Source organism: Diabrotica undecimpunctata, chromosome 6 (genome assembly GCF_040954645.1).
Source record: "Diabrotica undecimpunctata isolate CICGRU chromosome 6, icDiaUnde3, whole genome shotgun sequence".
NCBI classification, from domain to species: Eukaryota; Metazoa; Arthropoda; class Insecta; order Coleoptera; family Chrysomelidae; genus Diabrotica; species Diabrotica undecimpunctata.
Genome location: NC_092808.1, coordinates 153028104 through 153054218, shown reverse-complemented (window position 1 = coordinate 153054218; position 26115 = coordinate 153028104). Strand labels below are relative to the sequence as shown.

Below are 26115 nucleotides of genomic sequence, written 5' to 3'. Positions count from 1 at the left end.
ATGTAAATAATTACCCTCATCTATTTTTCTTGCTTGACTGGTATTTTTAGATATCCCTGAGGATGCTCTTAAAATTCTCTTAACCGAGTAAAGTTCTTTCGTAGTAAGAGATTTGAATGTCGATGTGAGGTAAACAGAGGAGTTTGAATACTTTAGTGAGCATTACGCTGTGCCTTCAATTATACGGCTCGCGTTAACGTTGCGCTTGAAGAGATAAACTTTTGTTGGTCGTATTAGACACGTCTGGTGCTGACGCTGGTGGTGCTGTGTTGTTGCTGGTGGTTGTAGTTCTCGTGAAGACCATAATTGGGACTGTATAGACGCTATCACCTTATTACAAGTCACTTTTGTCTAGACGCACTTATTAATATTGCCCGGCGATTTCGCTATACGGTGTTCTCGGGATCTGCTGTGAGATAATCGCCGAAATAACTATAAACGTGACTAAAACGTGCAGCTAAAATATGGAATGTATTCATGTAAGATAGAATATAATTTGATATTAAATATAGATATATGTGTGTACTTACAATATAACTAAAGGACTTACTACATTTTTCCACACGACTTAATTCAACATTTTTCTTTAACCGTGACATATTCTATCCACAACACTCTATTACATTCGCATATTTTGTGAAACTCGAGAAAGTTTTGTAATATATCGAAAAAAAAACGCGGGAATGCTTCAATTGACAGTTAACCATTGCTTTTATAGTAAGGTTCAGTTTAGCTAACTTAAACAGGAGGTAATTGGTAAAAATTGATTACACAAAATACTGTATACTGTTTATTAAACATTTACAAGCCTATTGTTAGTTTTAGGTATATAGGCCACTAAATAAAAAAAAGAGCTGAAAAAATCTTCAGATTTTTGAAGATTCAAAAAGGTATATGTGAGATAGCTGATGACAAATCCGTGAAGAATTATAGCTGATTTTGCTTTGTTTTTCATAAAAATCATAAAAAGTATAAAAATCATTGTTTGTCTGTATATAATATAGTTTGAGTTTAGTTCTTGAACCTTAATATATGTATATTTTTTAGTAGATTTTCTTGGGCTTAGGTTCATAAAAAAGATTGTCATTATACTAAGACATTTTGTATTTATTTTTTTCTACGTTTCGGCAGGAAATCCATGCCTTTTTCAAGAAATAATGTTGACTAAAAAACATTTTATCAAAGGCATTATCAGGTTTAAAAGAGAAACTTTTGACTTACCAAGCACGTAAAACTTCGTTGCTGACAAATATACATTAAACGTCACAATTAAAATAATAATAAAAGCATAGGACAGACCCACTAAGTCACTACATGTAAAATGTATTTTAAAATTTAATATATTGTATATTGATGTTGGTTTGTCATTTGAAAAATCAGTTATTTTAACATCATAGGCGTTCAGAGATTATCTTGTTGTGTATTTTTAAATTAAATTAAAATATATCTTGTTTAAATTTTTGACGTCTTTTTTATCATTTATTGCATTATTATTCTTTTTGATTTGTATAGACTCTAGGAGCTCCCTCTTCTTCCTGTTATGTTTATGTACTTTTTAGGACCTTGGTTTTGTCAAAATCAAATTTATGTCTCTTTTTGTTTTCATGTTTTGTTAGGTCGATTGAGTTTTTTTGTCATATTTGTGAAAACGTATTCTTGAGTTAAGTAGCTGTCTGGTTTGTCCAATATATACTCCATCACAATTTGAGCAGGGAATTTCATACACAAGATGCGATTTTTTTAATAGCGGGGTTTTTGTTTTTAGTCTTGTAAAATTCTTTTTCAAAATATTGTGCCCTTTATGAGCAACCGTATAAAACTTTTATATAGGGAGAGACATATATTTTTTCTTTACCGTGTTGGTTTTAGTGTTATTATTCTTATTGTAAAATGTATGCAGTCGCGATTTGAAAATGTCGATAAGGTGGTGTGGGCATGAATTAAGTGTTAGTGCTATTTTTGCTTTTTTAATGTCCTAAGGTCTATTGATAGGATCAGATAATCTGATAGCTCTATCGGCGAGTCTGATAACTACAGATTTCTTTTGAGACAAGGGATGATGAGAGTTGAAATTTAGATATCTCGACGACCAGGTTTTTTTGGTGTACCATGAGGTAGTTATAGTGCTTTTTCTCTATGTAAAGTCAGGTCCCGAAAATTAATTTGACAATTGTTTTCAACTTCTAATGTGAAATTTAGTTTTTGGTGAAAGTTATTGATTTCATTTCTGGTCTTCGAGATATCTGAATTTCAACTCTCATCATCCCTTGTTCAGGTCTTTCTTCTCCATTCTTATCTTTGCTGTTACTATTCTTTCTGATATATATTGGCACTCTTTGATGTGATTTTGGTACCTTTGGTGTATTTGTAAGGCTACACCTTCTTTGGCCCTGTTTTCTTTTGCTACTCCACTGTAGATTAGTATGTATTCACCTAATTTTGATTGACCTTTTCCTGCATCAATTTAATATAACCGCCAGAAAATTTAACATGTTAATTTCCTCAAAAAAGACAAAATGCGTGGTTACAACAGCAAATTTATTAAGGTGTAAATTGGAGCTGGAAGGTTAGATAATAGAACAAGTGATGGAGTTTAAATATCTAAGCATCACATTATCTAGCTACGGAAAGCTCGAAACCGAAGTGGAATATCAAGTGAATAGAGCAAACAGATCCGCAAGCTGCCTAAATAAGACAATATCGAGAAATAAAAATATCTGGAAAGAAACGAAAGGCAGAATTTACAAAACAGTCATCAGACCAATAATAACATACGCGGCAGAAAGAAGACCTGACACATAGAGGACAAAAAGGATGTTAGAAACAGCAGAGATGAAAACACATAAAACAAAAATTGATGGTAAGACACTATGGGACAGAGCTAGAAGTACAGATATACGACGTAGATTCAAGGTGGAGAACATCAAAAACTGGATAAGAAATATTAGAGTAGAATGAAACGATCGTATAAGCCGAACAAATAGAGTAGTAAAGACGGCAAGAGACGGTTCCCCAATAGGAAGACGATCAGTAGGAAGACCACGAAAATGATGGAACGACAACTTACTTACACTGAAAAACAGACAGAGTCATGTCTATATAAAAGGAAGAAGAAGAAGAAGATCATCCCGTATCTCAAAAGAAATATGTAGTTATCGGACTCGCTGATAGAGCTATCAGATTATCTGATCCTATCAATAGACCTTAGGCCAGTAGGTAAAGGTCATGGTTACAGAATGGGCAACAAAGAAATCCAAATATTATGTTATGCAGACGACTCTGCATTGATCGCCGAGACAGAAGACGAGCTGCAAAGATTAACACACATCTTCACTACAACAACCAATAAATACAATATGATAATATCAGCAGAAAAAACCGAATATATAACAACATCTAAATACCTACTATGATGTAAAATCAAAATTGATGGAAATATAATAAAGCAGGAAGCAATGTTTAGATATCTGGGAATAGATATTATAGAACTAGTTATGAAAAAGAAGTACGACAACAAAGCTTAAAAGCAATTAAAGCGGCGGGATCTCTTAATGACACAATATGGAAGAACAAACATCTAAAACAAGACACAAAAACAAGAATCTATAAAGCAGCAATTAGACCTATATTAACATACACGGCGTAGACAAGACCTGACACATCTAAAAGGAGATAACTACACTAGAAACAACAAAGATAAAAATATTTCGACGAATATCAGGGAAAAGTCTGTTGGCTAGGGAGAGAAGCGAAAACATGAGAACAGCATGCAGTATAGAAGACATAAATGGATGGGTGACAAAACGGAAACAGGAGTGGAACGAATACATTGGTAGAATGGCAGATGATAGGATAGTACGAATAGCACGTCATAAGTCGGATAAGTCACCAAATGGACGAAGAAGTATTGGCAGAAAAAGAAAAAGATGGTGCGATAATTTAAACAATTTAGAAGGCTAATATTGAAGAAGAAACAGGATTTAAACCCTACATACAAGAAGGAAGAAGAAGAAGAAGAAGACATAACTTCATAGAATAGGCGTCACAACAATTGTTACAATTTAAACATTAATTAATTATCTTAATACCTTAGTCTCCGCCACTGTCAAAGACCTTATCCATTAGCATGCTTTTTAGATAGCTTCTAAACTATATCATTTTAATATATTTTCAGATTAAACAGGGTGTTGTAAAAACAACAAGTTATATTAAAATTAATTTATTTTTCGCTTTCACATATATTGGATGGAATCTTATGTGACAGACTGTACTTCTTGCCTCAAAATATTTGTGTCATAAATACCTTATAAGGGCCTTGGGTTGTATACATTTTGACGCTGGCATGTCGATACTTTTAGATAAAAATTCAAGCAAAAAAGTTTCCGCTATATTCGCGTTCCCTAAAAACGCCGGTATAACAATGAACAATGTGTTAAAGCAAACTCTTTAATTAGTAATAATGGTTTTCTAAATATTCTCTAGTTATTAAATGTGTAGTATCGATTGATTACGCTTTATTTTTCTCCAAGTACAACCCTATCAAACCAAACACATAAGGAATCATCGCCGTGACGTCTGCTTACATATATCGAAGGAAACTCTTTAACAGTCCGTAGTACTAAAATAATTGGTACTGTACACGCTGGGCGAAAGGAATTTAATAAGCTTTCCCCCAACAATTGGTGGAGATCAGACAAAGTTTCATCACAGGGAGATGTGTCGATAAATACAGATCTATCTTTGAATTAAAACATAGTAGTACTATGGAAGAAAATACATTTGTAAAAAATAATGATCGTGTTGTTGATCGATAATAATCGCGCTCTCAAACACTAAGAAATGCAGTCTAAATATAGTTTCTACGAACACTATCATAGACTTTTCGATATTTGAATACAAACCAATTTGCATATTGTTTATTTAATTCAATTCCTTTATCTGCCTCACGCAAAATATGTTGTCAAGACAAGATCTTCCTACCTACCAACCTTAAATAAATTATTCATTTATTCAGTACGTACGCATTCAATCTCTGACTCGATTAATACATCAGAATAAATAGAAAAAGGAACCGAGCATTTCCTTCATTTTTATTAGTATTGGTGCGTCTTTACAATGTTCTTCATGAGGTACTAACTTTTATTTATGAGTACTTTCTTTCGACAGAGCCGGCATAGGAGTTTTTCTGTACGAGAAAGACAAAGACAAAGAAGAAACCCTTTCAAATATAAGTCTAAAAAGATTTGCCTTCGTCCTAAAAATATCGCTAATAATTTTTTTGATCAAAAAATGTTTAAAAAGTTTACATTAAATTTAATTTCAAAAATGCATATTCGTAATGTACGCATAGAGTATACAGATAACGATATTGTTTTGTTGACCATAGGAATTAAGTAGTCTAATAACCTGGTTCGATAATAAGCCAGTAAATATGTTATCAACTTACGTTGGTAGTGAACCTAGAACCACAAAACGTAAGTACTTCCAAAAAGAAAAAACGTACAAAGAGATTCCATGCCCTTAAAATGTTGAAGTTTATAATCAGTTGATGGGAGGAGTGGACTTATTAGACTCGATGCTGGAACTTTATAGAATCCATCTAAAATCAAGAAAATGGTATAAACCAATTTTTTTCATATGCTGGATCTATGTGCTGTGAACGCATGGATACTCTCTGGCGTAGAAAAATGAACAAAATTGTTATATGCCATCATTTGACTTCAAACGAGCAGTTTCTGAACATTTAAGTACATCTGGAACCGTAGGACCAAGTGGGACGTATAGTCGTCAAAGAAAACCAACGTCTAGTCCTCAAGGAACTCCACCAGTGTTAACAAATGGAACAACCCCAACGCCAACAAAAAGAACAAGAAAAGCTCCTGCAAAACATCAAGAGATACCTACCGTTAAATTTTGTGTTGTCAAATATGTACAAAAAACACACCAAATGTCTAAAGTATAAAGTATTTTTATGTTATATAGCTAATGTATTTTTGTAAGTCAACATTTTATTAAAAGATGTTCGTATAATGCATGCGAAATCACATATACATATATTTTTAAAAAAACTTCCAGTTTGTAGTTATTGCATATGATACCATGGGTTTACAAAAAAACTTTTATATGTAGGACTTAACAGATATTTTAAATGTACTAATGCCCTTTATATGCCTTAATAAAAATCACAATACATAAAAATATTTTTTATTCCATGTTTGCAATAATCCATGCAGTAGAGGGTTAAAATTTTTGTGCACGTGTGTTTTATTGTCCCTCGTCTTCGTTTTGGATTGTTTCAACTCTCTCACAGTTACATTCTAATATTTCGTAACAAATATCTACATTATTATAAAAATCTTCTATTTATTTTATTACATTTCTATTATAATATTTTGCTCAACTTTGTATGAAAATTTTGAACGTTCGCAGTTTTCATAAATATCAAAAAATTGTAAAACTGGTTGCGATATAAAAAGTGTAAGGTCTTTAATGATACAAATATTTATATTCAATTAAAATTAATTCAAATATTTTCTTATACATCATTGCTAAACCTTGAACTTACGTTTTTTTTTTAATAAAACGATTATATTCTGAGTTCATATTTTTTTTTTCCTTTTTAGAATGATGTTCACAGCAGCTAATTTTATATCCAAATTAAACGACCTGATTAACAAAAAAATTAGGCTACCGCCACCAAGATATATAAAGTTTCTCTTAACCGTTCATCTGTCACCAGAATACCTTAAATACCGCAACCCAAAAACCAATCAATAAATCCGACACTCGAATTTCAGAAATTCCGTAGTTTCTTTGTCGGAAGCTATTCTCTTCATCAGACCAGGTCCGTAATTGACCTATTAATTAATATTTCACGACTGTTGTGGCTGTTCCAGGCGTTATCCTCTACATGTAATAGAAAAGACGGTTGTAGGTTGCATCAAATGATACTAAACTTTTATTATTACATAGTGTTAAGTTGCTGTGTGTAATTAAAACAGTTTTGGTGCCGTTACGCTGACAATGGTAGTATCACGTCCCATAAAAGAATCATTAATCCTCTGTAGATTTATATGTTTTTGGTCTCTTTATTTACATCTATTCTGCGCCCCTAAAATATTTAGACTGTATTAAAAATGATTTGATTTTCTTCTTCTTCTTCTTCTTCTTCTTCTTCTTCTTGTTCTTCTTCTTCTTCTTCTTCTTCCTCTTTACAAGTAATTCTGCTTGTTCATTGACAGAATAATACCTCTATGTCGACCGATACTTTTTTTGCCGATTGGTGACTTATCTCTTGCTATTTTGACGACACAGGTCTCCTCCATTCTGCTTATGGGGTTATTCCAATCTTTTTTTCTATTTTGTGTCCATTCATTTATACACGGTACGTTTCATTTTCTTCTAATGTCTTCACTGCTCTTTCGATCTCTCAGCGTATTTGCTGTAATTCTTCTCATCTCTGCCGTTTTCAGTAACATTTGCGTTGTGGCTGTGTCGTGTCTTGTTTCTGAGGTATATGTCATTATTAGTCTTACACTGGCTTTATAAATTCTTAACTTCATCTCAGTGTTAATGTGTCTGTTTCGTCATATAGTGTTCTTAAGGCATCCTGCCAGTCTATTTGCTTTTTGTACTTGATCTCTCACCTCTTTGTCCAGGTCTGCATAGTTATTTTATGTCCACTACTTGTTCAATACTGATGCCATCAATTTCTATTTTACATCTGGTTGATTCTTGGCTGACTACTATTGTTTTAGTGTTCTGAGATGAGATTGTCATATTAAGTTCTTTTGCTCTTATGTTAAATCTGTGGACCAGTCTTTGCAGACTATCTTCATCATGGGCTATCAATATTGCGTCGTCTGCGTAACAGAGTATTTTTATTTATTTGTTTTTCATTATGTATTCTCCACCTTTATTAATGCTTTTGATGATTTCATCCATGACCAAATTGAAGAGCATGGGGCTCAATGAATTCCTTGTCTTATTCCGCTACCTACTTCTATAGCTTCTTATTTGATTTTACTTATATAAATCTACTAGATTTACAGTACCGCTTCGTAGTCACACACAACCCACACAATGAATCTCCTGTGCAATATATTTCACATGATATCCTAGTCACAGTCAAACTTTACCAACATCTGAGCGGTGAATTAGTAACGACATTTCTTGACGTTTCTTCGTAACGTTATATTCACACAAACCAACATTTTTACTAACAGTGAAACAATCAAAATTATTAAATAGAATCAAAACAAAATTTAACGAATATCTTAACAGTTCTTAACATGGATTTTAGAAAGATAAAGGCACTCGAGAAGTAAAACGGCTAAAAAAAATGTACTATCAGAATCAACTGGGAAGCTCTAAAAATGTTGCAAGAGATACTTGGTCCATAATAAACGATCTTCGAAATAGAACTAACACAGCTCTAACATTTTCATTTTCAAACCCTGAAAATCTAAATGAATACTTTGTTAATGTGAGTAAAAATATAACATCAGATCTACATTTCTTATATCCCCAATTCTTACAGCCACAAGATCCTATTTCTTGATAAATCTGAACTGATTTAAACAATCAGTAGTATCAAAAGGAAATCTTTCTGTAGTACTGATGGACTATCCATAAAAATTTTCCTAAATCTCCCAAAAAATATGTTGGAAGTCCTGGTCTCACTAATTAACGATTCCTTTGAAAAAGGTATATTTCCAGAGTGCCTAAAGATAGCCATTATTATTTCTCTTTATAAGGGTGGTGAAAAATCGACTGCCACTATATACCTATTGCCTTACTACCGGTCCTATCCAAAATTATTGAGCGACTTATAAAAGCCGGACTTATGTCCTTTCTCGTTGAAAATATTTTATCACAAAGTCAGTTCGCCTTTTTATCTAATAAATGTACCAGCGATGCTATGTTTTTTGTACCTACTACATGAGGTATATCAAGCACTAAACAATAATATTTATACTGCCACTGTTTTTTGTGACTATGCCAAAGCTTTTGATTGTGTACATCATGACAATTTGATAAAAAACTTAATTTCTACGGAATTCGAGGTATTTCTTTCAATTGGTTCCAATCTTACTTGAGGAATAGGAAACAACCAGTTAGAGCAAAATGATACTGACTCCAGTCACAAAAGCCTTGTATGTGAAGTACCACAAGGTTCTTGTCATATTTGTGAGAACGAATTCTGGATTGAAGCCTTTGACTGGTTTGCCCAATATAGATACCTTCACAGTTAATACATGGTATCTCGTAAACAAGACTGTTATGTTATGTTTTGCTAAAAGACTTGTTAGTTGTTCAGATAAACCTTTTATACTTATATGGAAGAGTTGTATACGTAGTTTTGATACTGTTGGCTTTATTGTTATTTGTATTGTTGTAAAATTTATTTAGTTTTGATTTGAAAATAGTTTCGATTAGATGTTCGGGATATGCATTATTTAGAAGGGCATATGTTGCTTTTTTTTATTACAGTAGATCTGCATTCTAGATCTGTTAGTTTTATAGATCTATCAGCAAGACTTATAATTACAGTAAGAAGTTTGATTTAATTTTTTATTTCTCTCATAAGAAGTCTGTGCTGTGTCTATACAAATATATATATATATATATATATATATATATATATATATATATATATATATATATATATATATATATATATATGTGTGTGTATTTGTATTTGTATTTTTGTGCTAACCCTATGTAAGATAATGCTACCCGTATAATAGCTACTCCAATTAAAGTGGGTATGAAGTAAGTCTCGATAAAAATAGAATTAATTTCGGCACGAGCGAACCAGGAATTTCGTGGCGCCTAGTCATTCCACGTGCACCTGTGAACACCTGTTGACTTATAACCGTCGAGCCGGCGTCCCGACGTCGACGATCCCGCATCTCTCGCCACTCCTGTTCTCTTGATCGCCGGTACGCCAAACGCAGACAACTTTGCGATTTCCCACGAAGATTGACTGTATTCCTGTACTTCTCGATATCAGCATCGAGCTGATACTGACTATTAAAGGTCTTAGAGGCGTCACGACGCAATTGCTATATAAGTGGCGTCCCGACGCCGACGCTGCAGGATCTTCTAATACTGCTGCTCTCCTGCTCGCCAGGACGCCAAATGCAGACAAGTTGCGACTTTGAGTGGCGGTTGACTGTAATCTGAAGTTCTCGATGTCAGCAATAATACTGACTACTAAAGGGCCTGCGGGCAACAGGTGTTTTCACGCATATGCAATAGCTGCGACATAAAAAGGGGAAGTTGCCTGCTATTAACCTTGCTATTAATCGAAAATGTATTGCAGTGTAATAAAACACACTGCTGATTGGAGCGCAAATATATATTATTATACATACAGTGTGTTCATAAAGTGTGGAAACGGTCTGTTATCCCATGACTTAATTATTTTCAGAGATAAAGCTCTAAAAAATTAAAAGCCCATATTTTTCTGAGTAAAACCGTACCAAGCTCATTACGTTCAAACTTCATTATACAGAGTGTAAAGCAAACCAGTGCTCGTATTTCTTAGTTCAAAATTTATTTTACAAAGAAAAGTATTAAAGAAGTTATTTCATATTAAAGACAAACAAATAACATAATTACAACAAATGCTCGAATTGAGCTAATTGGTTTGATAGACAGTATCCAAGACGTCCAATGAATTCTTGGGTTATGTTTGACAACATCACTAGTGTAATTTATTGCATTTCAGTACGAATTCTCTATTTGAGGGCTATTCAATTGGTAGGTAGGTTTACATAATATACCGATATTGTAAGATAGAAAGATAAAATTAATGTTGTGGAAGAGGAATGAGTAAGGATCAGGAGCATGTTAAATTGATCTATAAAATGTAATTGATAGTGCGTAGTAAGTTATTCTAAGACTGATATTCAGAAATGGAATAAAATTGTAGGTAGAATAACTAAAAGATTAAGTGAGTAATGTGTTTGTTTTTTAAAATTTCATGTGTTCCTTAGAAGGTTGCAGTAGATGTTACTCAAATGGTTGGTGTCAGTCTTATAATTGAATCGATTATTTCTTATAGGGACTAAGTGATATTTTCAAGTTTTGAGAAAAACAGAAAAATGTTTATTTTTTAACCTCTTGATATTTTAAACTTTTTATTCTTTTTGTCATTAGTATGGTTCGGTTAAAGGTGTGTATTAATCTAATCAATCTAGAATTTTGGATTTTCTTTATTGGACAGATTTTTCAAAAAAATTAACTTTCAGAGGTCCTTTCAGAAATATACATTTTATAAAGCAAATTAAATTTTTTAGGTTTTTATATAATTCTATAATATGGTAATTTTATTGTGAAAACAGCCACAAAAATATATTTAACCGAAATAAAAGAAATAATATAATATAAAACATAGAAATAAAACATTAGGTTTTGGATTTCTTGGTCTTCCAGGAATTTATTATGTTGACGTAAAACTCTTGCTTATTTTCTAGTACCCACTGGTTAAGGCTTTGCAAACGGCCTATTTTTGTTTCCAAAATTGGCACCATGTCTTCAGGATATGCTGGTATTGGCTGGTAAAGCCAAATGAAAGTGATTAACACCAAAAATGCTATTAATATATTTCGATGCCCTTACATAACCTAGTGTTTCGGAGCTATATACATAACGGTTAAAGGTCGAAATTGCCAAATGAGTTTTTTGAGATCGAAGAACATTTATTTGTTGAGATTCGGTGGACACACTTGTCTTTTTATAATACTTAGGCCACCATTGCTAAAAATCAAGAATCTCACTAGTTTGAACTTCTTTTACAGTAAACTTGCTTTTGGCACTTGATATAACAATAATTTATGTGTAATTATAAATCTCAAATATTTATGCCACGTTTATCTCTATGAGTGAGATTATTTTTAATCAATGATTTTATTCGCTTTATTCTTTTTTCAGATACAGAATGCAAATTTAAAAAAGCCCTACAACACACTTTTACTTTCAGATCTCAAACGCGAATAAAATGATCAAAAGATACTTCCCTTAATTGATTGTTTTCATTTTTCTGGCTTCTTCGTTCTGCTACATTTTTCTGGTGTATCAGGCCTTGAAGGTATATATCCTGTTTATCCTCATTTTGCATTTTGTAGAAATTCTCAAATACTATTTGCGTTTGCTCATCGTTTAGCTTAGCAAAACACTGCATTTTACATCTAAAAAATAACGCATCTATGTACCTACGCTATTCAATATATAACTTTATTTAAGTTACTTGCAAGCACCTCCGATTTGCCTGGCAGCAACCATCTTTCCTTTATAATCTGTATACGCAGTACCACTAACTCTAGCTTTTTTGATTAAATTTCTTTGGTAATTATCATCATTTCTCACACCTCGCCGTATTTTTCTAAGATTACCTGATTGAGGTGGCTCCCCTTCACTTTCAGCACTTCTATTTTCGTCCGAACTAGACATATTGCCAGAAAAATGTGATTATATTACTCTTAACTGCACACAAGTATCGAAGCCGGTAAATCACTGAAAATATTTCGCGACACGAGGCTTGCATTTTAAACCAAAACAGAACGCAAGGTCAAATACAGCATGACACAAATTTAAATATTTATTAAATATAATATTTAAATTACACAAGTAAAGAATAATCGAATTTAGTTCATTTCTGCACCAAACGAAGGCTGTTGAAAGAGCTTCTGGCTTTTTCAATACGAGTTTTTATCTCGTAGCTGTGATCACAAGTATCCTTAATATTGCGGCATAAATAGCATATTTTTTCACTCTTTCTCACGGTGTATTTCCTATTGTAATTTAAGCGTTTATGTTGGTGTTCTTACTAATGATCATTATTTTTGTCTTGCAATTTAGTTTTAAGCCGTATTTGTTACATGCTTCTACAACATCTTTCTGTATCAATTAATAAGGGACACTGACTGGTCAGATATGTATAAATGTATAACTGCTACAGATTGTATTAATCAATTTTACGATAAATTGTATGACTGCATTGATCAAGCCATCCCAAAAAAAATTATTAAAAATAGACAAAAATAGAAATATCCAGCTTATTTTAGTATAGACCTTATTAAAAAAATCAGACAAAAAAATAAATTAAGCAAACATATAAAAATAAGGAAAGCTAGTGCTATCGATAACAATAAATTCAAGAGTCTTAGAAATACTATTAAAAAGCAAATCAAAAATGAATTTATGCAGCATCAAAATAATATTGAAGATAACATTTTGCATGACCCAAATAGTTTTTGGACATTCATAAGAAGTAGGAGACAAACCAGCGGTTTTCCTCACGAGATGTCTTTAAACGATTATACATATACAGGCCCTCAGGATATTGCCATGGCTTTCTCTCATAATTTTAGCTCAATTTATCAGGTATCATCCACACATCAGGGTAGTTCACAGGGATCTTTTAACTTTTCAGTTATTAGTGAAGAAGATGTGAAGGTTAGTATAAAAAAAATTAAAGCCAAAAAAGGCCACAGGTAGTGATAATATCCCTGCCTATATCTTTAAAGGATGTTCTGATATATTTCAAAAGCCATTATGATATCTATTTAATCTATCTCTTAAAACTAACACCTTTCCAGACAAACTCAAAGAGGCCACCATTACTCCAGTTTTTAAATCAGGTAATAGAAACAATATAGAAGACTATCGTCCTATAAGTATCCTTAATTCTCTGGCTAAAATATTTGAATCTATTCTCTATATGAATATACTGAAAAATTTTGAAAATTAATTTGCTCCAGAACAACATGGTTTCTGGCCTGGGTTATCCACAACTAGTAATCTGTGCATTCTGTCTAATTTTGCTAGTGAGGCAATAAATAATAAACTCCAATTAGATTTAATAATGACTGACTGCTCAAAGGCCTTTGATATGGTTGACCATGGCATTCTTTTATCGAGATTGAATGAGTTTGGTTTTTCGCATGATGCTTGTACATTTATAAAATCGTATGTGGATTCAAGGTTTCAACGAGTCAAAATTGGTAGGTGTTTATCAGATAAAGTTCAGGCTACATCTGGTGTCCCCCAAGGGAGCAACTTAGGGCCTTTGTTTTTCTTAATTTTTGTCAACTCACTACCACAATCTCTTAAATTTTCTTCTAGTTTGATCTATGCTGATGATTTTAAGCTTTTAAGACTATACATACTTCAAATGATTGTCAGTTACTACAGGAGGACCTGACCTCAGTTGTGGAATGGTTTAGGGACAACAATATGATCTTGAATATTAAGAAGTGTAGAGTCATATCTTTTACTCACAAAATCGACTACATTCAAAATAATTATAGAATTGACAATTGTGTAGTATCTAGGAAAACCAAATGTAAAGATAACGCTTTAGTCAGACCAAACTTGGAATATGCCTCCGTGGTATGGACTCCTGAAGCCAAAGTTCATATTAATCATATAGAAAAGGTACAAAAAAGATTTCTAAGGTATTTATACCTTAAGAAATACAATGTGTATACTCACCTTATGCCATCAAAAGAGTTGCTTCAAATATTTGGCTTGCAGTCATTAGAGCAAAGAAGAAACATGCATTGTGTTGTGTTTATTCATAATATCATTAACAATGTTAAATATAAGACATGTGGTTTGATCAACTTTATTAGGTTTCATGTGCCAAAGGTCAACCTAAGGGTAAACAGTAATGACCTATTTTCTTGTAGTCCATATAATTCTTGTGCAATAATAAACTATATGCAATATCAGTGTAATGAGTTAATAAAGATCTGTGATATAGACCTCTTTACCTGTAGTGTAAGGGATATTAAAAAATGTTATGAATAGATAAGTAATGGACTGAATTTTAAAATTTTATTAACTTGTGTCTTTTTTTTTAATGTGTTTTACTTTCTGTGTTTTTATTTTGTACTTGTGTGTATATTGTAGTCTTTGTGTGTATATTTTTATACCAAGTAATGAGCACTCTTACATGTAATTACTACCTAGGTGGTGTTTGTAAGTTTTAATAAATAAATAAATAAATAAACGTTATCCATCATCCTTTGAAGCCTCCGCGCACTATCTGTCGGCAACACTGTATCGTCTGTATATCTAATATTGTTTATAAGTTGGCCATTTACATCTTGTGATTCGTCTGGCCCCATTGGCCATTTACATTTAGCAATCCCATCTTCGGATTCGTCCAAGCCCTCTCTAAAGATGTTTTCAGAGTATATGTTAAATAATGCCGGTGACAGTATGGAACCCTATCTAACTACTTTTTCGACTATGAAGATCTCGGATAGTTCATTTTCTAATCGCACTGTTGCTTTTTGTTGGAGATATAAGTTTAAGTTCAGTCTTATATCCTTACCATCGAGTCCTGATGTTTTTAGGGTATTGATTAGTTTCCCATGTGGGACTTTATCAAATACCTTCTCGAAATCAATGAAACATGCATACACATCACAGTTGACATCCCTGACTCTCTGTATTAGAACTTACAAACTAAATAGTGCTTTCCTCGTTCCGAGTCCTGCTCTGAATCCAAATTAAACTTCACTCAGGTGTTCTTCTAATTTGGTGTATATGCGCGAGTGAATGATAATGATAAAGTAAGGGGTAGTTTAAGTACATGGCTTATCAAACTAATTAATCTATGTTCTTCACATTTTCTAGCGTTGGCATTTTTAGGAAGTGGAATGATGATTGATAGTAGCCAGTCTTTTGGTAAATAACCAGTCTCGTAGATATTGTTGAATAGCTTCGTAAGAGCTGTGATTTGGTGTGCCTCTAATAGCTTTAAAATTTCACCATGCACCTCACCAGGTCCTGGTGATTTCCCATCTTTAATCCGCTTAATGGTCATAGTTACTTCTTCGTTTGTTATTTTTGGGCTGTGGGGATTGTTTATTTTAGTCTGACTTCGTGCTGTTTCTTCGAATAATTCTTGCATATATTCTTTCGATCTTCTTAATTTATCCTCAAAGGTAGTCAAAATCTGGCCTTCAATGTCTACAACTATGCCTGTATTGCGTTGTTTTCTGGTGTTCTGTACCTCTTTAATTTTTGTGTGCATATGGAAATCGTCATGTTTGCGATGTAGTGTTTCAACTTCCGTACATTTCTTCGTGAGCCATGCTTCTTTTGCTCCTTTTATCTCCTTTAGTATAGTCTTATACAACTTTTTGTATTCGTTGTCATTTCTACCTTTTAATTTTCTTCGCTCTTCCATCATCTGCAATAGTTTATCCATTATTATAGAGTGTATATAAGTAGATTATAAATTGCAATAAATAAATAAAAATCTTTAAATTGCGTTATCCAAAATGCTGGTAATAATAAAAGAAAAAAACCGAAGAATCACAACGTAATCGAGGTCTCGCTCTGAATTTTTATGTATAAAATAAAAAAGACCAAAGTGATTTTGATAACCAATTATTATATTACCTTCTCGTTTTTATTTATTCAAGCAGAAAGAAAAAATTGTTAATATCAGTGTTATTTTCTCACATGTTTACCATAGCTAATAATGACCTGTCAACACTTCGTGCATATCCGCGGGCAGCGGCTCATTGGACACGCCAAATTGTTAACTGGTTAGTGAAAAATTCGGTATCTGTAATTTTTAAATTTTTATTTTAAATTAAACGTAGCCGCGGGCGACAACTAGCCACTTTTGGAATGGTGTTGTTTTGTTTTATGACCTAATTAACTCCTAATATCCCCGGTTTTCATTGGGCGTCGGTGATCAATCAATTTTAGCTTCTGGTGCTTTGTAAACTTCTCGTTCAAATATATAATAACGAGTGGAAAGAATACAGTACTTAGTGAAACAAGTATACTTTAATATCCACCTATGCAACGAAAACTATTGGAACTCAATTTTGGTTGAACTGAGATAACAGCGTTTGAAAAGCTTTCGCTCTAAAAAATAGAGTTATGTAACAATAAAAGACTGAAATTTCAAAAAGTTCCACAAAATTTATTATAACAACTTATCACTACAGCTGTTTCGGCAAAGCGCCTTTCTCAAGTGATCTATTTTTGGCATGCGTTTACACTGTATAGTCTTTAATGAAATAGGTTGAGGTGGAGAGAACTGTTTGTCTCAAGTTGGTCATTCAGAATTATATCTGTGTTTTTTAATTTGTTAATTTCCATAGATTCTAACAAAGATAGCTTAAGGCCCTTATTTTGAATGTGAAGAATTTGAAATTCGTCATTAAAAGAATGATTATGATCTAGAAATTTTAATAAACCTGTGTGTTGTTTTTGCGGTAGTTAACTGTCACGTTGGCCATAAGTAAACGATGGTCGGATCCATATTTTGATCCACGGTTTACACTTACGTCAGTTGTTTTCAGTTGGGAAATTTGACGTTGGATTACATAGTCGATTGTCGAGCGCAGATTCCTAGTAGGTTGTATCCATGTAAATTTGTGGATGTCTCTATGTTGAAAAAATCCATTCATAATTTTGAGGGACATTGTTTCACAAAAATCTCTAAGACGCATTCCGTTGTCATTGGTTATTCGTTCCCCATATCTTCCTATGACTATGTTATTTTCTTCTCTCCTTACTCTGCCGTTTAAATCTCCTAGTATAAAGATTTTACAGTTTTCTTAAACTTCAGAGAATATTTCATTCATCTTGTTGTAAAAATCGTCTTTACTTTCTGGATCTGCATCTTCATTTGGGGCATACACTCCGACAATTACGATGTTGTGCCCATTCTTTTTTATTTCCAGTATTAGTAATTGTTCATTTACTTCCGTCCACGATTTAATATTGTTTTTAAGATTTTTTCGAATATCAATAGAGACTCCTCTCTTAGCTCTGTTATCTTTACTCACTTCACTGTAAATATGTATATATTCTCTTCATTTCCTTTTTCGTTTTTCTTGGTCTCGATGAGAATACATATATCTATTTTTCTTTCCGCATTTCATGTATCCAATATCATTTTCCTTTTCCGTTGCAATAGTCGGCTTTGTTTTAATCCATTCTTTGTATTCCAAGGCTTTTGGTCGAAATGTTTAGCATTTATTTCTTTTAACAAGGGATGAGTTGCTAGCCCGTTACCTCAACCCTCCTTCTTTATCCGGGCTTGGGATCGGCACCGGCATTTTCTGAGATACTTAATTTAATCATAGTTTAATAATATAATTAAACAAATAATATTCTACACTAAAGACAATCCAAACAGAGATTCCACAGGCTAGTGTACTTAGCCCGGTTCTTTACCTAAGTATTGTATACTTGTGATCTACCTCGAACAAAAATTACTACAATTGCCACATTCGTTAATGAAATAGTAGTCTCTATTAATTACAATTTATTTTCAATGCTTCGATACAATATTGTATTTACGTGGTAAATTGTAAATACATTTTTTATCTGATTCAATATGCTCCAATATTTTTCCATTTTCCACTTATAAAATGATCTAATGGCTAACGTAATGCATTCTAAATTTAGATTCGTATTAGAACACGCATGCATAACTAAATGTAAATAAAAGATCGAGTCAGTTCAGGGCAGGCGAGCGTAAAGCGATCGGGACGGCCTTCTGGTTTGCGTTCTAACAACGATTTCGCGATTTGCGGTTTACCACCTGTCAGCCGCCGCCTTCGCGGCCGCCTATGACGACCTGGCGCCTATATTATCATATGTAATTATAGCCGACTTGTGTATAATTAGTATTACGCAAAACTGGTTCAGTTCGATGCTATGGATACGCCTCGGCTTACATCCGGATCAGTACTGTGTGAAATGCGAATTGTATTGATCTCATTGTTTTGACATTTACCTATATCGATGTTTGCATTACTGAACACTTACAAACTCGATATCCATCTATTGCAAAAGTAGAAAGATATGTTAGTTCAGATATGCCACATAGACTCAACAGCATTCGGCCTCTTATGCCACTCTTACACTTATTAAACAACTAGTACTCGGGCTCGTCCGAGGACGGGATAAGTAAAATTAAACAATAAAAAAATCAAATTAATAAAACTCAACAATAGACATCTGAAAAGAAAACAAGTTTTCAACAAAACTTTTTTGCGAATTTTAAGTCGCATTTGTTTAACTTTAACCCGAGGCGGTACGGATGAATTTGTTTTACACGAAAGAACGGGTGGTGCCTAAGAGACACACATTATATGTTTAAATATTTTACAAATTTTTTTTGTATTTTAGTCTTGGTTTAGAACCTTTTAGCCACATAATTACATACAAATGTTAGTATTCATTCATTCAGGATTGTACAGGGATTCCGGGAATCATCAGAGCGACTTCATTATAACACACGACGTAAACCACGCTTAGATAGGTGGCAAGAAATAGGTACATATACCATGGAAATATCCATTCAAAAGATCAAATTTTTCATTCACGTCTTCAATTTAGTTGTTTTTCAATTTAATTTAAGTTTAATGGCGTCTTTAAACCTGCTTTCAAATTGTATTGACATGTAAATGACAGTTAAAGAATATGTGATGTAGATCAGCTATACTAGTTCCACACTCACGTCTGTCTGTTCGAAGAACTCCGATTTTATATGATGCTTCGGAAAACATCCATGATCTACTTTAATTCTTAGGATGGTTGGCACTGTATTTCTACTTACTGCAACAACTTTGTAAAATTGGTTCGCAGCCATTGTTGGTTGTAATTTAAACAATTTTATGCAAGGAGATCACATGTATTAAATTCTTCAATCAATATATGTGGGTGCTTTAGTGGATTTTTAACTAACATAAAACATATTTTATCAACATAAACAAACAGCAATTCTTTATTTAGATCTGATACAAGAAAACCTCAAAAAAAGACAACAATTGTAAAGTTTTGATATGTCTCTCAATCTTTAAAATTTTGTGTAACACAATCTTGGTACGTGGGCCCGTACATGTTCCGGCAAAGCCATTTTCTACATTTTTTGCAACAATATCTTGTTTTTCGATTTCGACAGCAGTAGCATCTTCCATATTGAACACCATCAGTTGATTGTCGTATGGCCACTTTTGAACTCTTTAGATGCTGTGCAATAGCACTCGTTTTTCGTTTTAAATGCATATTTTTCGATCAAGAATTAATTCTTTTTTTGACTAAAGTCAAGACCAACATATTTGAGATAAATGTTCCGTGACAAATTTTCGTCGCGATTGTTTGTGTTGTGAACTATATGCCTATTAATGCCAGCAATGTTTATTATATTGTTCACGCTTCTATCTAATTCAAGTTTATTTTATGCATTTTTACAATCCGGCAACATAGTAGCGTAGGAAGATATATTATGCCATATGTGAAGATAAGGCGAGCCCCCAAAAGGCGAGTCCCTAAAAGCACTCCAAGACAACAACACTCAAATACGAGATTTCGAGGCCGGCGGACCACAGTCAGCGGAACAATACTTATTAGCGTTTATATTTATTCATTGTTAATTCAAATAAAGCCGTAGTTTGATTATTTACCAGCGGCACACGCGAAGTGCATATCAAGCAAATCCATGGTCCTTCGAGCCGGATCATCAAATTCTTGTGTGAAACAGTGTAAATTCACCGAATTCCGAACTCATATTTGTGTCATCAAATTAGCGGGCGATACAGTGCATTCATAGTGGCCCGAGCGCGTTATAGACTGTCGAACGTTATTATTAGGACAGTTACATAATTGGACAACTGTGTGGTTCTTAAAACTTGTGAAGACCTACCCTACGAGTTGATATGAAGATCCTTGGCGCCAGAAGACCAGCTGTTAGAATAAACATACAAATATTTTGGTGAGCAAATCCATATATTGTATATTATAACCATAAGCCATCTTTTGATATTTCTGCTCACATTATAGGCATCTGATTTTTGATTATCACAATCGACACCATCTTTTGTGATGTAAAATGTGATAATATTCGTTTTTTTACCAGTTTCTGAATCAATTCCATCCTCTGTATGTAGGAAGGAGACAGCAAGAACCACTTTGTTTTTTTTTGGAATATGTGATACTAAATTAACATTTTGCCCAAAACCAAACATTAAAGAATTTACTGGTCAAAATTTTACCGTTTAAAAACTCCGGTGGAATTTCTTTCACAATTCTACTGTCAGAAATTTTCGCGTCAGCTCTCGCACCAATCCCGGCGCAAATCCCCACGCTAACCCCCACGCCAACCTCCACCCAAACCACGTCACCATCGACGATATAAATCATGGTACAATGAATTTATTGTACCATGGATATAAATGAACCGTCCTCTGTTCCTAGTACTAGTAATGCTTTGATTAGTGATCAGTGTAGTAGTGTCTGGGGGCTCGGGAGACTAAGACCTCGAAAGCCATGAAGAAGACATCGAAAAGGATGTCGAAATCTCGTCGCAATAATATTCTACGCGGTTCAACCCGGAAGACACATCAGTGTAATTCTTCTGGTTTTGATAAAACTTTAGAAAAAGTCATGCGTCGCCACTGCTCTTGTTGTTTTTCCACCCCAATGCTTTCAATTTTTCAGCCATGACGTGTGTTGTCTTCCCGGTCCTGATTCACGCAATTTAGTTAAACCTAGCATGTGAGACATGATCCCAATCCTTATTTTTCTTCCACGTTTCCTTTTATAACCAATCAGACTGCCGATTCAGTGAATACAAGGTCAATTCCTGGTGCCTAAGATTCGAAGATACCGTTATTCACTGAAATTGTTGAGAAGTATTAAATATATGTTTACTTAATGTTAATGTCTTGTCTTTTATTAATTTAAAGCTGTTATTTCCGTGTCCCGAATATTTCTCGCTGGTTGTAAATTAAAAAATTGAATCTCACTATCACATTCGCGCCGGGCAGAATATATAAATAAAGCAGCGAATAAAGCGTGCTATAGCGCCATTATTCAAACATAATTTTATTCTTAGTATACCTAAATCAAAACCTTATACATATTAATGGAATTTAATTTGGCGCCATCACATAAAATTAAGTAAAGATTGAAGATGTCAGTTGCGATTAAAAATTCTGAGAGTTTATCATTCGGTTACATTAGTTGTGTAATGATGTTAATCGATTTTATGAATTTTATCTTTTTTGAATGTTTAATTTACTTACATTCCGTAGTTTAAATTATAATAAATTAATATATTTTAAAATTTATTTAATACTTTCATTAAATTAACACGATATTTATCTAACCAACTATATTTTATCGTAAAGTCTATTTTTATTAGCGGTATTTTCAACTTAACGTTGATTATAATTTTTCTAGTTACCAAACAAAGTAGATATACCTGAGGAAAAAATATATCAAAAAAATTGGAAGATCTATATAAATGACGATATGACCAAAGTGGGAAGAGATAAACAAGCAAAAATCAGGAACTATGCAAATGACGAAAGAGCAAAAGGAAAGCATGTTTAGATTGGCTTTCAAAAGTGAAATCAGGAAGGCAAAAAATCGGGAAAAGACAGAATAGCAAAAATAAGCAAAGATAGTTAAAAAACTGGCAAATAAAATAGAAAGTGACAAAGCAACGAAAACAACAAGGCATGGAAAAGAAAAGTAAGGCTAGAAAACAGACAAAAGCACGAGGAAATAAACAGAGAATGGGAAGCGTGTAAAACCATCATACAAGACGCGGCCAAAGAGATCCTAGGTCTACAAAAAAAGCCCAAATCAACTGAAGGACAGTGGTTCGATGAAGAGTGTCGCAACATAACAGAGAGGAAAAATAATGCATATCAACGACTACAACAACGACATAGAACACGAAAGGCAGAGGAGGAATATAGAATGCTAAGGAGGGAAGAGAAGAAAATACATCGCAGAAAGAAAAGAGAACACAAAGAAAAAGAACTCCAAGAAATGGAAGAACTAAATACACCATCAGAAACCAGAAAATTCAACCAAAAACTTAACAAAAGTAGAAAAGAATTTAAACCAAGAACAATGATGTGTAGAGGCAAAGAAGGAGATATAGTAACTCAACAGAGTAAAATACTACAAAGATGGACAGAATTCTTCAAAGAAAAGTTTGAAAAAACGAAGATCCACTATATGATGGAATTATACTGGATAAAACGGATACCAGAGAAACAACCCCACCTTCAGTGGCTGAAATGCAAGAAGCAGTTACCAGACTGAAAAACAACAAGTCACCTGGATTAGACAATATCAGCGCAGAATTATTAAAGGAAGGTGGAGACTCCCTATTGAATGCGATACACGAACTAATAGTGAACATATGGAATAATAAACAACTGCCACAAGACTGGAATACCGGAGTAATTATTCCACTACATAAGAAGGGAGATCAGCTTCAATGTGAAAACTACCGAGCAATAACGCTACTGACTGTGGCATATAAAATACTGTCAAATATTGTGTATGACCGATTGAGACCATATGCGGAACAAATAGTTGGGGGATATCAATGTGGTTTCCGCAGGCAGAAGTCCACAATAGATCAGATCTTCGTCTTGAGGCAAATCTTGGAAAAGACTAGTGAATTTAATATAGACACACATCATCTTTTCATTGACTTTGAGAGTGCCTATGATAGCATCCATCGAGAATTTCTGATTCATGCACTGAAAGACTTTAATATTCCAACTCAACTCATTGATATCATAAAAGAAACACTTAAAGTACAAAGCAAAATTCGAATTCAAAACGAACTAACAGATACAATTCATGTGAGAACGGGCCTACGACAGGGAGATGCCCTATCCTGTATTCTATTCAACATCACATTAGAGAAAATAATTAGGGAGTCATAAGTCAACACCAGAGGAACAATAATAACAAAAAGTGTACAAATATTGGCATTTGCAGATGATGTTGATATCATAGCCAGAAGCGAAAGAGAGATGATAGAAGCATTTAATGCGATAGAAAGAGCGGCACAAAACAGTGGCCTAAATTACCTACATAGAGTGACCTACATTAATGAAATAAAAACCAAATACATGAAGGTCAGTAAATCGACAGGCCAAAGAAACCTACGGAATCTGACAATAGGAGACTATAACATCGAAAGCGTGAAAAATTTTACATACGTAGGTTCACTAGTTACCGCAGATAACAATGTCAGTGAAGAAGTTAAGAGAAGAATACATATCGATAATAAAGCATATAATGGACTAATTAAACATCTAAGATCTAACAGCATCACAAGAAGCACCAAATGCAAAATATACAAGACCCTGATAAAACCGATCCTTGTATATGGATCAGAGACATGGACACTATCGAAAAGCGATGAAAACCTATTAGGCACATTTGAACGAAAAATCCTTAGACACATATATAAGGGGGTAAAGGAAAATGACATATGGCGCAGAAGATATAACTTTGAACTGTACACAGCATACAACGAACCCGAGATCATAACATCCATAAAGATCGGACGTCTGCGCTGGATGGGCCATGTTGAACGAATGTTGGAGACTGAAACACCAAAACATATTATGAGACAAACACCAGTAGGAAGAAGGTCAAAGGGAAGACCCAAACTTAGATACATGGAACAAGTGGAGCAGGATCTGAAAACACTTAAGATTACCAACTGGAAAAACAAAGCAAGGAACAGAACAGAATGGCGGAAAATCCTAGAACAAGCCAGGACCCAGAAAGGGTTGTCGAGCTACTGATGATCATGATGATGGAAAAGAAAAACGTGAATATAGTGTAGCAAAAAATAAAAATAGTTTAGCAAAAGAAAAATATAAACAGATAGCAAAGTGGAATATCACAAGGTCGTTTGAGGAAGGAAAGTTAAAATACTTTGGCCGCCGGAGTAAAAAAACCTACAATTTTAATTATTACAATTTCTTAAATTGTTATGAAAGCAATTATTATTAGAAAATGTTTATATTTTCTTTAAAAATCAAACACAAAATTTACCTGGATTTCACTAAAATTTCTGGGGTTAGGAACTGGACTTACGTTCTCTGCCACACGAATAAATTCATCTCCAAACTGCGAAAAATATTCTGAAACGGCTTCTTAGGACAAACAAATTGAGGCTGAAAGTTGGCACTGGACACAAACTTCGAAAATCTGCTTCTTTAAAAAACTGGAACCATGTGGGTATTTTTCAAATTTGTTGGAGACGCCGCAAATCTCTGAGATGCAAATCTCTTAGGTGAGAGACGACATAAAACAAAAACAGTGATTACTCTTATCTGAACTGACACATTACATTGAGTATAAATCACTTTTTTTCAACAAATTTGCCGGTTTTTTCCGACTAAACACATCGCGTCTGTTCTCAATGACCTCTCTTCCAAACCTCATAACTTCACTATTAACTGCTCACCAAACTACATATTTTCCATGTCATAAGACGAAAAACGAAAAAACATTACTTTGACGAAAAATTTGGACTAACCTGAGACCAACTGCCCCTGACAGCGGCCTCAGCGAGAGTGCTGTAATTATCTTTAAAATTCATTCGCCCAACTTGGTATAAACAAAACATATAAACAGGAATATTTATTTAACGCGCAATATTACGCGGCTTGACGATCAAAGAATACCGAGGAAATATGTATCTGTGATATATATACAACCTTAAAAAATGTGTTTATTATCAACTCGTCGACGCAAAAAGTATTGAAAGAATATTTCGGTATTTTAATTTGTACGATAGGAATGTTGCAGTTTCGCAACGATATATAAACATTTATATAATATTAACAGACTTTGTGGTAGTTTTGATTCTCCCCGTATATCAAGATTCCATGTACAAGGGTGCATCTGTGTTAAAAACTACATATTACGAGACGGGCCATCTGCAAAATGACACACATTTGAGATAAGAATAGGAAAAGTCGAGTTTTATCTCTCAAACCACACACATGTGTATGGGCGTTTTGGTAAAAGGTACCTAAGACACTTGGCATCGGTCCTTTGACCGAGAAAGTCGTTTGATGCAGAAAAGTTGCATTAGGAATTTTGTGGTTCCTGTTGTTTGTCGGTGAAGACATCTTTTGCGATAGCCAGGGTGCTATCTTTTCATTGGGTAAGGAACAATACATCATAATTTTGTTGCTGCATGGGCTAAGTACGTTTATTTGGTGCCCAATTATTACATATTGTGTCGCGATTTTGAACTTTTGAACTTTATTGAGAACATTAAACGTT

General features: G+C 33.6%; 1 protein-coding gene across 1 annotated transcript in view; it reads left to right on the top strand.

The window, feature by feature from the left end:
• Window positions 1-26115, top strand: part of LOC140444148 (ras-related and estrogen-regulated growth inhibitor-like) — a 428607-nt gene that overhangs the window by 371701 nt on the left and 30791 nt on the right. The window lies entirely within an intron of this gene.